Source organism: Miniopterus natalensis, chromosome 3, assembly GCF_054644295.1.
Source record: "Miniopterus natalensis isolate mMinNat1 chromosome 3, mMinNat1.hap1, whole genome shotgun sequence".
NCBI lineage: Eukaryota > Metazoa > Chordata > Mammalia > Chiroptera > Miniopteridae > Miniopterus > Miniopterus natalensis.
In genome coordinates this window covers 64,421,170-64,435,012 of record NC_142083.1, presented here as the reverse complement: position 1 = coordinate 64,435,012, position 13,843 = coordinate 64,421,170, and positions in this window count along the sequence as shown.

The following is a 13,843-nucleotide window of genomic DNA, read 5'->3' as shown; positions in this document are numbered from 1 at the left end:
AATGGAATTTATGTCTCAGGAAAGGACAAAAGGGGGCTGTACTCAGTCAATTAAGCATGATGGCATGTATGACCTCAAGCTCTATAGCATTTCTGTTAAATCATAAACCTCATCATTGTGAAGAAATCCCCCCTTCATCAGTTTGTATCATTTAAAAACAATCCAACTTCCCTAAAGCTTATACTTAGCAAATACAAAGGTTTGTTTTAGAAAGGTTAATTTCGGGTTTGACTGACAGGCAAATTGAATTTTGTGGGAAGATATGGGTCAGAGAGGAAAGTTATAGTAAAAAAAGAAGATGCTATATAATAAAAGTCTATCAAAAAGAGCACTGACTTTATCCAAGCAAGAAGTTAACTATGTCCAGAAAAGAGAGCAGCAGCTTGGAGAAGGAAGTTTTCTTAAAGCAATGCTAAGAGCAGTTCACAAAATGACAAACACTTGCTTAGGATCTGGTGTCTGCAAGAATAAAATTTCCATCTGCTATGACAAGGTTACACCTGGAACACAGAGAGAAAAGGGTAAGATTCCACAGAGATGGAAGATAACCCAGATGATAAATTTAGGGAACCAAACGGATATACCAGGATTTATCAAATCTGATTCAATGAATACTCCCTGAATTTAAATGCTATCTACCTGGATATATTTGCACAGTCAGTCCTCTCACATTTTAAGTACAGTGTCTTTGCTCTCTAAATGGTTTCCTAAGAATATGATGCATTCAGGTCCTGTGGCCAAGAGGAGTCTCTTAGAAAGGATAGACTTTAATGTCAAATGAAAGGAGAGGGAAAGGCTGCCACAACCACTGGTATGAATTACAAAAATGCATATATTCATACATCGCTTTTTTAAAAATTGTGTTAATCCTCACCTGAGGGTATTTTTCCATTGATTTTTTAGAGAGAGGAAGGGGGGCCGAGAGAGAGAGAAACATCAATGTGAGAGAGACACATCAATTGGTTGCCTCCCATCCCCTCTAATGGCTGAGCCACAACCCCAAGGGCTACATCACTTTATAGTATAAAAATTTCTTTAACAGGACTGAGACTCACAAAATCACTTGGGTAAAGAGGCAAATATCTACAGATGCTGATGCTGTTTGTTTGTTTGTGACAAAGGAAGAAAGTACAAACTTTATTTGAGATTGGGTTATTGAGAACTAGATCGCAGGTTTTCTGACTCTAAATCAGGAAGAGATGTTCTGGATCCCACTTGTCATGGCTACTAATAGGTATTGGAGATAAATCTCTAACCCCACCTGTTCACTGCTATTATCATCTTAATAATTATAATAACTATGCTACTGAGCACTGATGACCTCAAAGTTACTGTAACAAGATCTTCATATAGCCTCATGTAACCCAATGAGTCAACCATTAGTATTCTCATTAAGAAAAAACTGAGGGAGTGTCTTGTTCCCAATGCTAATAAGCAAAGAATCTAAAATTTGAATCCAGGTCAGTTTGGTTTCAAAGCCAATATCTTTACCACTATATAATTCTGTGCTTAACCAGTTTATATCATTTTACTCTTCACCCAATATGGTTTGTACCTTGAATTGCCATTCACGACAATATAGGCAGGTGTACTTTTCACCAAAGGGGTTCCACTATTGCAATGTAACTGCTATAACTGTTAAGACTTTGTTATTTTGATCAACCACCAAGAGTGGACATATACCTATTGTATTGAACTAATACCAAAAAATAAATTAATTAATTTTAAAAAGGCACAGTCACAAAGCCCAGGAATAATACAGAGTCAATACCAAAAAATATTGAGATAATGCCCTGCCCGTATCAACTCTGCATTCACCATTTTTACTGCAATCACCTGGTGCTCCTTCCAGCTCCACTCCCCCTCCCAAAATCACTTAGGTTTAGTTGCCCCACAGGATGAAGTCATTTATTTGGGAATCAGATATGGTTTTGCACATAAAGAGGAAAGTAGTACCTGCTTTTCATAATCCACAAAAATATATTATTTGTCCTTCCTTCCTCATAGAAATATGTCCCCAAAAGATTATGAAGTAAACCAGATTGATGTCATTTATTATTAAAGGTTAGTATGATGGGCTGAATTGTCGCCCCCCCCCCCCAAAAAAAAATCAAACATTGGAGTCCTAAGCACAGTACCTCAGAATGTGACCATATTTGGAGACAGAATCCTTAAAGAGGTCATTAAATTAAGAGAGTCATTGAGGTGGGCTCTAATACAATTGAGATGGGTGTCCTTAAAAGAAAAATTTGGCCACAAACATGTGCAGAGGTAAGGCCATGTAAAGATGCAGGGATAAGATGGCCATCTATAAGCCAAGAAGAAAAAGGTCTGAGTCAAGGCCCCAGAAGGAACCAACCCTACCAACATCTTTTTGTGTTTTTTTTACGCAATTATGAAAATATATATATATATTTTTTTAATTTAATTTTTGTTTAAAATATTACAGATGTCCCTTTTTCTCCCCAATGACTCGTTCCACCCCATCCTTTCCCCCTCTCCAGTCCCTCGCCCACCATTGTCCGTGTCCTTGGGTTGTACATATATGCATATAAATTCTTTGGTTACTCTCTCCCCCTCCACCCACCCACCCTCTTCTGTCCCTCTGACATTCATCAGTCTCATCTATGCTTCCATGTCATTGAATCTATTCTGTTCATCAGTTTATTAAGTTCTTTAGATTCCACATATAAGCTAGATCATGTGATGTCTTTCACTGCCTGGCTTATTTCACTTAGCATAATATCCTCCAGGTCCATCCATACTGTCCCAAAGGGTACAAGATTCTTCATCTTTACAGCTGCGTAGTATTCCACGGTATAAATGTCCCACAGCTTTTTATCCATTCATCTACTGATGGGCACTTGGGCTGTTTCCAGATCTTAGCTATTGTAAGCTGTGCTGCTATAAACATAGGGGTACATATATTCTTTCTGATTAGTGTTTCAGGATTCTTAGGATACATTCCTAGGAGTGGAATCACTGGGTCAAAAGGCAGCTCCATTTCTAATTTTTTGAGGAACCTCCATACTGTTTTCTATAGTGGTTGCACCAGTCTGCATTCCCACCAGCAGTGTACCAGGGTTCCCCTTTCTCCACACCCTCGCCAGCACATGTTTGTTGATTTGTTGATGGCAGCCATTCTGACAGGTGTGAAGTGATACCTCATTGTGGTTTTAATTTGCATCTCTCTGATGATTAGCGACGTTGAGCATTTTCTCATGTGTCTCTTGGCCATCCGTATGTCCTCTTTGGAGAAGTGTCTATTCAAGTCCTTTGCCCATTTCTTAATTGGGTTGTTTGTCTTCCTCTTGCTGAGTAGTATGAGTTCTTTGTACACTTTGGAAATTAGCCCCTTATCAGATACATCCTTGGCAAATATGTTTTCCCAGACCGTGGGGTTCCTTTGTATTTGGAGGCTGTTTCCTTTGGCTGTGCAGAAGCTTTTTAGTTTGATGTAGTCCCATATGTTTATTTTTTCTTGTGTTTCTCTTGCCCTAGGAGATGTATCAGTGAAAAGTCCACTATGTGGGATGTCTGTGACTTTACTGCCTATGTTTTCTTCCAGGATTTTTATGGTTTCGTGACTTACATTTAAGTCTTTTATCCATTTTGAGTTTATTTTTGTGTATGGAGAAAGTTGGTGGTCTAGCTTCATTCTTTTGCATGTATCTGTCCAACTTTCCCAGCACCACTTATTGAAGAGACTTTCCTTACTCCATTGTATGCTCTTGCCTCCTTTGTCAAATATTAAATGACCATAATGGTGTGGGTCTATTTCTGGGGTCTCTGTTCTGTTCCATTGATCTATATGCCCATTGTTGTACCAATACCAGGCCATTTTGATTACAGTGGCTTTGTAATACAGTTTGAAGTCTGGTAATATGGTCCCTCCCATTCTGTTCTTTTTTCTCAAGATGGCTGCAGGTATTCAGGGTCATTTTTGGTTCCATATAAATTTTCGAAATGTTTGTTCTAGGTCTATGAAATATGCTGTTGGTATTTTCATAGGAATTGCATTGAATTTATAAATTGCTTTGGGTAGTATGGACATTTTAATGATATTAATTCTTCCAATCCATGAGCATGGTATATTCTTCCACTTGTTTAAATCTTCCTCTATTTCTTTTTTCAGTGTCACGTAGTTTTCCGACTACAGGTCTTTTACGTCCTTGGTTAAGTTTATTCCTAGGTATCTTATTTTTTTAGTTGCAATGGTAAATGGTATTGCTTTTTTAGTTTCTCTCTCTGAAAGTTCATTGTTGGTGTATAAGAGTGCCATTGATTTCCGGATGTTGATTTTGTATCCAGCTACCTTGCCAAATTCATTTATCAAATCTAGTAGTACTTTGATGGAGTCTTTAGGGTTTTCTATGTACAATATCATGTCATCTGCAAATAATGACAGTTTTACTTCCTTCTTTCCAATTTGGATGCCTTTTATGTTTTCTTCCTGTCTGATGGCTATGGCAAGGACTTCCAGTACTATGTTGAACCTACCAACACCTTGATCTCAGATTTCTAGCCTCCAGAATTGTGAGAAAATCAGTATCTGTTGTTTAAAGTCCAGCCTGTAATACTTTGTTGGGGAAGCTCTAACAAACTAATACACTCAGAAACAGATATCACTGTATTAGAAGCACCCACTAAATATACACAAATAATATATTAACAAAAACAACAAAGAAACCATCATATATAAAATTGCCTATTGTGTGCAGCAACAAGGCTAGGCAATTCACATGCATTTTTTATAGCCATAGTAACAAATTTATATTTCAGAGAGGTTTTTACTGCCCCCATTTTACTGATGAAAAAACTAGAACTTAAGGAAGACAGGTAAATTGTGTTCCCACTGCTTCTGCAAGAAAGAGCAGGGCAGTGAGATTGCAACTTAGATTTGTGATATGAGCCTCTTCAAATAAATCAGAATATCTGACTCTAATCCTTATTATGTTACTGATGTACAATTGAGGGTTAGTAATTTAATTTTTCCATGATGTAGTTTCTCCATTTGTTAAAAATACAAGTCTTACCTATGAAGACTGAAATATACCACAGGAATAGAAAATGGCAAATTTCAGAATAGATTTAAAAGACATTTAGATAAATCTAAAAAAACAAAATTAGGTGAACCTAATTATTCAAGCCCGTTATAATTGCATGGCAATGACAAAGTGCCCTTTACATTTTGTGTTTTGTCAGTGTTCTCAGAGTTACATTTTCCTTTTCACTGTAAGCAACGACCATCAGTGTTCGATCTCTCCATGCAAAGTCAACCTAATCAGCCAACAACAAGGAGCTCACAAATGCACAGGGGCTCATCATCACTTCTGAGGAGCAGCTACTGTAGTCCTAGTGATTAAATATTTAGTGTCACTAATATCAGCAACAGAGAAAATACCATACTTCTTAAATGCCGTGGAAAGCATACTGAAGGCAGCCAGTCAATCACATGAGTAACATGCTCTCACTACCTCATTAAAGATGCTAACACATAAAATGTGCTCCAAATCCTTCCCACTGGCTTTCTCCCTATTAGACACTATTTGGGACATTCTTGTTTGAAATTTAGAGCTAGCTTGAAGCAATACTCACCACCAAGGACAAAAATAAGTAGAGTTATTATAAATGATTTGCTTTACCACCAACTCTAGGTGAACTTGATATACTGCCTGAGGCACTGCAATACTAGGGAAACCAGGAGCTATCCCCCTTTTAAAGCACAGGATAGCAGACTCATGACATGACAAAACAGAGTAACTTGCCTCCTCTCACTGCCCTCCTATAAAAAACCTAATGCATTAATACTCTGGCCTCTAGATGTTTCTAAACCAGACTCCCGCATAAATGTAACAGGGTATACCTAGTGCAGGCCATTTCAAGATTAAGTACGAAATGGTGGGTTCACATATCCAAATTAGACCTCTTCACATTCCAACAAGGGTGGTCTGACCCAGACACTGAAAAACTCAGAATATGTCAAATTGGCATATGCTCAAGTCAAGCTGGCTTACTAGACATTGGTCAGGTTCTTCTTACTTGGGGGTTAGGCCACAATTAGATATACTCATTCTGTAGCTGTTAGGGTACATTGATTGTGCCACATGATAGAGCTCACTGTGTGTACTCAGGGTGTACAAAGATTTCAGCTTTAACTGCTGTGTCCACTGCTACTCTTCGTCACACCTTTGACTTTAAACTAGCTTCATCTTTTTACAGGGAAGTGTTAGTCCAAGCACTCATTAGCTGCAGGGAACTCCATTCTGTACCTCGGCAGAAGTGTGCTGCACTCATCCACTCTGGCCGTTTCCCTCGGCTTCACTGGGGAAGTAGTCTGTGCTCCTCTCTTGACTATCAAAGTCAGTTTTTTGCCTTTTACTGCTTATTCCTACAAGTCTCAGGCAACCTGGTCCAACAAGGGCCCACCATTCACTCATTCCTTGGACACATTCTCCTTCAACAGCCACACTGAACTGTTACCAGCAATGACTTAATCTCAACCTTCCCACTCGCCATACCTTTCTTATGTCAGAGCTTGATTCCTCAAGATTTCATTTAATCCTGCTGAAGGGATTGTTTTTTTCCTGACCCCAACAGTTTCCATTTTTTAGAGACAAGGGAACAGCTATCATTCAGCTAAGAAGATAGTACTTTTAAAAATTAATGGATGTCCCTTCTACAACCTCTCCCAAAACTGAATCATTGGTCCAACATCTCCCTGAAGGTCATGTAGGAGAATGGTTCTGAGTTCATAACTCCGTCATCTGGGCCTGAAAGTCTTTGTCACTACTATACAAAGTTCCAATGGAGCAAGAAGTGATTTGAAATATGGTTCCACTGACTAGGTAGCCATATTTTTTATCATCTATATAGTTCATTCTGAAATGAAAACTCTAGCCTTGCACATTGACCAAGATAATCATCAAGCAAACAATTTTATAATTTTTGTGTATATGAAAAGAAACAGTTGAGTGAATTAGTTTAGGCATCATCATTACATGTGCATTTGTTAAATATGGCCTAGAAATCCACCTTTTTTTAAAAAAAAAGCAAAGACTGTAGGGTAGGAAATTTTTTTTTAATTGAAGGATCATTAATACACTTAAAATTACATCCCAAAGAGAGCCTGGAGAAACTAGTTATTTTTTAAGTGTCATTTGGTATTCTCTTTATTGCTCTGTCTTTGTAAGTCAGGGCACTTGAGATGAAAACCACCCAATGACAAAGGTATAAAAGTCAAAAAGTTACAGCACTGACACAGATATTTAACTTTGTATGTTGGCCTAAAAGTGACATAGAATGGTAAACATCCTTTGCCTTGAGAATTAAACAAATTACCCACAAGCTAGCCTCAGATCTTTTCTGTGCTGTGAAGCAAAGGTGTTTAAGTACAAATAATGCCCCACAGTCAGAATGAAAATCCCATGCCCCTTCAAGGACGAAGTTTCTCTAATGGTTTTTTAAATTGTTTTGAGTTGCTTTTGCAAATGGAGCCTGCTTTGTCCCCCTGAAACAGAAGCCCTGTTTCAGAAACAGATGGTAAAAAAAAGTATTTAATATGACCATTGCTTGGGTTGACTTGCTTTAGCCCCAGGGTCCAACTTTGGACTTGAATAGAGTCTGTGTGGCTGGTTTCCATGGTCTGCTGCATCATCATATAGCAAAACCGAATTGTTTTGACGAGAGCTGGTGAATAGGCTATGTTTGGACAGACTGGGTCTGTTTTTAGCCATTAAAAGGGGCTATTAAAACTGCTGAGCTGTCATTAGAGCACATTGCGAGATGCCCAAGACAAAGCAGCAAGAAGTAAATTGGCTTTCTGCATCCAGAGGCCCTGGGTCTGGGAGGACATTACATTCTCAGGCAACCTCCACTTAATGGTGCAGAGTGGGAACCAGCACTTACACCAGGTGTGAGAGAAAGGAGCGCAGCTTGAATGAGACTCTGGAAAAGTGCTTTGGGTTAAAAGAAAGAAAGAAAAAGGGAAACACCGCTTAAAGTTTCAAGTACTGGTCAGCAAATTGGGCAATGTTCTTTGGGTTCGCTCTCTGCATTACGGCAAAAACCTCATTAATTTGGAATAATTGGGAGAAGGAAAGTGTTAGGCTTTCCAAGGTAAAATAAGGAATTATACAATATTTCTGGAATGCTGCCACCATATTACTTTATAGCCCCAGGCTAACAATCCTTATTAACCAAAGAGCCTATTGAATGTCCAAGTCCAAAAGAGCAATTTGCAATTAGCACACCATGGCGGGTATGCAAATAGAATGCTTAAGCTTTTTTTAAGATTTCTTCAGTGGGATAAACATCCCTCTCAAATTCTCTTTAAACTATTGATTTCAATGATAAAGGCAATTAAAATATTATAATAAAACATGTCACAAAGATAAACTTTAGCTCTGCCTCTTTGAATAATCCCAAATTCTGAAGTAGTCTGAATTATAAATTAGTGAGTCCAAATAAATGAAATTGTATTGTGTATTGAAATAGAAAAGACGTTTATGACTGTTAAATTTCAGGAAAAAACAATGAGTCCCTCCTCTTGGGCTGCTTTCTTTTCTTCCTTCTCAGTGACCTGAGCATGTAGCACTGATAGATCTTTTGTCTTTACCTCCCCTCCTCTACTGGTTCCTTCTTATCCATGTTTGAGCATATTTTAGTCTTTCCCACCTTCATGTTTAAATCTCCCTAAACTTCATGCCCATCTCAAGTTATCACCTTACCTCTCTCCTCTTCCTCTAAGCCAGAGTCTGCACGGCTTTCTACTCCCACAGTCCATACCCATTCACTCCTTGGCCCACCAAAATTTCACTTCCTTCCCCCATAATCTGCTGAAACCACTCGGTCTCACAGGTATTCCTGGTATTCAGTCCTTATTTTATTTGACCTTTTTTCCTGTCCTGGAAAGGGCCTTTACGACAACTCTGAGTAGGAGCTGGTATTCTTAGAGTGTTCCCAACTGAAAAACGAATGCTTCTACTTTTTCACCATTCAAATGATGCTGGCTAGAGGTTATTTAGAGATACCTTAGTTCAAGCTAAAGAAGTTCTATTCTGTTTTTAGTTAGTTGAGATTTTTAAAATAATAAGAATTAAATTTTCTCAAATAAGTTTTCTAACATCTAAAATGGCAGGTTTATTCTGACAAGACAGGGTCTCAACTCCCCAGATAGTTATTACCTAATTAGTTAGTACCTTAGATAAGACATTAATAAGCCATTTTGCTAGTCTGACTGCTCATGGGAGATAGAATACATATAAGACCAGCGTATTCTATGGTTATTCTTATACTTCCTTTGCTATAAAATGAGTCCTTCAATCGAAGACAATATTGCATGGGACACCAGTTGATAAATCAGGCATGCTATAAACACTCTGAGCAGGAAACTCCAACTCCCATCCAAAATATCTACTCATCCTAGAAAAGAAAGTCTCTGCCTCCCCTCCCTTCACAAAGGCCAGAGATCTGGTACAATGGACTTGCCTCTTGGTTGAGAGATAAAATATGACCCTGACTTAAATATGAATTTCAGATAAACAATGCATAAGTTTTAGTTATATGTATGTCCCAAATATTACATGGGGCATATTTATACTAAAAAAATAACTCATTGTTTATCTAAAATTCAAATTTAACCGGGCACTTGATATTTTTATTTGCCACATCTGGCAACTCTACTTCAGGTAGCATCTGATCTACCCAAAGAATGGTTGCATATCAAGGACTCAGAATCTCTCTCTGCTCTTAGTCAGTGGCACATTCAGGAGGGGCAGTAACTATATCAACCTGGGTGAGAGGAAGCCCACATTGTTGGGTACATGAATAGCCTTCGCTTTTGCCATCATGGCCACTGTCTATGTGCTCATTGTGATACAGGAGGGACTGAAGAGAGAAGCTGGACCACATCCATAGGGTGAGTCATCCTGCCACTTGGTCTCTGAGAACATCCTCTAAGACTCATATACTTTATGCTGATCCAATGAGCTCATCCTCATGCTGCTTTTCCAGAATTCCAACAAGCCAGACAAACTTTTTGCCACTGCCCAGGATTTCAGTGTATGTTCATATCTCTAGCCAGTCTAAGTATATTGTTCACATCTGCCAAACACAGGATTTTTCTTTACACTGTCCTTCCTGAGTGGAACTGTAATGCAACAGTGGGTCATTTCAGGCTTGCTCCAGTCTATTGCACAGACCCATCTGTGAGCCAGTCCAAATTTTTCCCCTTTATGAGTTAGTTATAGCAAAACCCTTATAAAGCCATATTGTGAGCTAATAAAAGGAGTTGGTGTAATAGAAGTAGGAAACATATTAATCTATGAATGTCTTCTGATTCCACCTAAGCCTGATCTCAAGTATGCCACTTTCATCAGGTAATGGATTGCTATTGCCTTGCCTGATCTGTGACTTTGTGCATCTGATAATACCCAGTTCTTGATGGATAGCTCTGGATGCATAGACAATGGGTATCCCTCAGTCAGGTCCTCAGTCTCTACTAGGGTCAAACATGCCAGAAACTGTTTTAAACACAGAGAACATGTTTTCTGCAGAAGGCATGGTGTTGCTGGGATTTTCCTACGGGCATTTGCCGGAGACGCCTTGTGGCATCTTTATCCATAAAGGAACCCTTTAACATCCATTAGATCTATTGGCGGTAGAAAATGGGCAGCGGGGCAACAACCTACACCTGCTGCAGAGACCCCTTGACCATAACCCTGCTCTAAGCTGGTAGCCTAAGAATCACTCAAGAATGGGCAAGAGCAGTAATCTCAAGTCCGATAATTTTTTTAAAGGTTTGGAAAATTTGACTAAAGCCAATGTTGGCATGTCTAAGAATTTTTCAAATGTCTACATTTCAACCCTTAGCATAATTTAAATATTTAGAAGTTGTTTCTGTGCTTGATGGAATAAAAGCTTAATATCTTGAACATTAAACAACAACATAGTAGCAAACACTCATGCCACACAGGAAAGCCACTAGAACATTATAAATCTCAGCGACAATTTTTTAAAATTATCTACTAAGTTTTTTTTAATGTCAATGTATTTTTTTGTTTTTGGAAGTTCTTTTTGGACCTTTGACAAATGTTTTCCCCCCCAGTAGTCTCCAGTTCTTTCATGGTGGTTTCTATTCCTACTTTTTTCTCTTTAATCACTTAGTGATTTTTTTAATGGTGTCAGCTTGCTCAACTCAAGCTCTTGGGATGTTTCATCTCCTGAACCTCCTTTGTTTTGTGCACGTCCTCACATGGTTTGTATGTACCTCGCAGTCCCATGGTGAGCTCAGCTTCATTTAGGAAATTCCTTCCAGCCCTATGTTTTAAAGGTGTCCTTTTGCAGTGGTTCTGTGTTTGCCTCCACTGGATCCTGCATTTCATCAATGTGGGTAACAAAATTGTAAGTTTTGATTCCTTATAGAAGACTTATTTCATTCCCCATCTTTTTATCTGTAGGTTTCTTATTCTTTCCCTTATTCTTACACTAAACGGCAGCTCCTCTAGTATCCCATCTTTATAAAAGGGTCTCAGTCTAGCTCCCTGCCTCCTGCAGAGTCACAGCCACATCTGCAGTGCCTCTAAGGAGGACAAATTCTCAGTCATTTGCTCTTAGAACTCATATTTAGAGCTAACATACTCTGAACTTCCCCAGGGTAAAGTTACATGCTTAATGCATGGCCATGAAGTGCTTTCAAACTTGGCTATTTTTAATACAGAATGTTATGCTTTTTAGTAAGATAGTATTCAACATTACCTCAATCTGCCATGTTGCCCAAACCGGGAAGATGGATAATATATTTGGAAGTAAATAATAATGGCATGTTGACTTTTAAAAATCATGGAAATTATATGAAAATGACTGTAGTCAGAGAGAATCCCTCTATTTTATATTTTACAAGTTGCTATGACCTACACTGAGAAGCAAGGGACCCCACCACTATGCATGAGTTAAGACTCTCCATGTCCCGTGGCTTTGCCATAAAACATCTTTGCCACAAGCGTGTTTGCCACAAATATTTTTGCTGCATAACTAATTGACTGTAAGGCAATTTGGCCATAAAAACAAAATAACTGGTTGACATTTTGATTTACATTTGGCAGACAATGTATTTTGTCCATTTGATTTCATTTTTCCATTGACAAAGTTCTCACAGTACTTGCATTTTTATATTAAATAAATCTTAGCCCTCAAAACAGAGTGATGAGTAGGCGTGATGGTCTTAAAAGAGTGGAGCATAACAACTACAAATAGAGCCAGATTGCAAAACTGTGTGTAAAACCCAATTGCAAACTATACTAGAAAATGATAATGTATCAGTTTGCAAATCCTTCAGTGAGCACAGTCATCCCTGCCCTGCCTCTCACAAAAGCAAAAGTTTGCCAAGCTATGGCAAATATAAAATATGAGGCTACTAATTCACAACAGTCTTTGAGAGCATTAATTATCAATTCTTTAGTTGGAAACTGATACCTGTCTTAATAAAGAAATTTTAGCAAAATAAGAAAGTGTGATTCTGAACAAGGAGACAAACCAACAAGCAAAGAGAATGTATAATACAATGAATGAAAGATCCCAAAGACGATGTACTGTCATTTTTTTGCAATAAAGTCTTATTAATTTTTTCCTATTTCTTTGTGTCATTTTTAATATTTTGTGTCTTTTATCTTTTATGGTGAAATTGCCCTACAGCCAATTAGTTATGTAGAAAAATGCTTGTGGAAAAATGCTGGCTGCAAAAATGTTTACAATGAAACTACCTAGAACCAAGATTCTTATTAGAAATGAAGACTCTCAGATCAACCAGACCTACTCAGCAGACTGTATTTCAACAAGATCCCACGGTGATAAACATGCACATTAAGGTTTGAAAACCACTGGAAGAAAATAGTGATGCTTATATGCCTTTGTGACCCTGAAAAAACTTAAAAGATAGGAAATAAGAAATTTCTTTAGTAGAGGATCTTATCATTTCATTGCTTTTTTGCAAAATGACATATTGATTTTTTTAACTATGAAATGACTGCATAATCACTGATGATATTAATATCAAAGTTTATGCAATTTAAATAACATATATTTTGTGAAATATTAATAAATTTAGGATCTGTCATTGGTAGACTTTGATTTTTATTAATAATCTATTTTTTTTAATTTTACACTCTGCCAATGAACACATATGGTAACAGTTGTCAAAAATAGTATTTTTGCTGGGAGAAATGCTGATCTTTAATAACTTTAATAGTTGCTGGTTTCATTGCAGAGTCCTTTGGTCCCCAATTTCTCAGAGATTAAAAAGACTTCAGATTAAATTCTAGTTTAGGAATCTCAGGTAGCTTTAGTTCTTAGGGAGCATGCTCCTTGCCAGAAGTCCAAGGCAAGAGGAGTAGGATGTTAATTTTTGGCACCGGTGTCTGACTTTCCATTTGCCAAAGGAAAAAGATACCCCTTGAGGTCCAGCAAGTACATATTCCCAGGAGATGGAGAACCAAGGCCACCAATATTATAAATATATCTGAATTCTTAACCCAAGTTTGCAACCTGGCATTTTACATGCCTTTTATTTGTGCTACAACAGTGCCATTAAAAAAGTATGGCCAATATCTAGTAACTGAGAGATTCACATTAAAAAAACTAAATTTCTCACTTCCAGAAAAATCAGATCTAGGGAGCCTAAGTCCAGTTGCCAAAGAACAATATTCCACTAGAACTGAACCTGGGTATCTGCCTCCAGTACCATAACACCCATTCTCAGGCTCCATGCAGGTGTTTGCCATCTGGTCCAACAAGCCCTGAACCCTGTTTGGCCTCTCAGTCTGCCTTACGTTGTTCCTAAGCGACG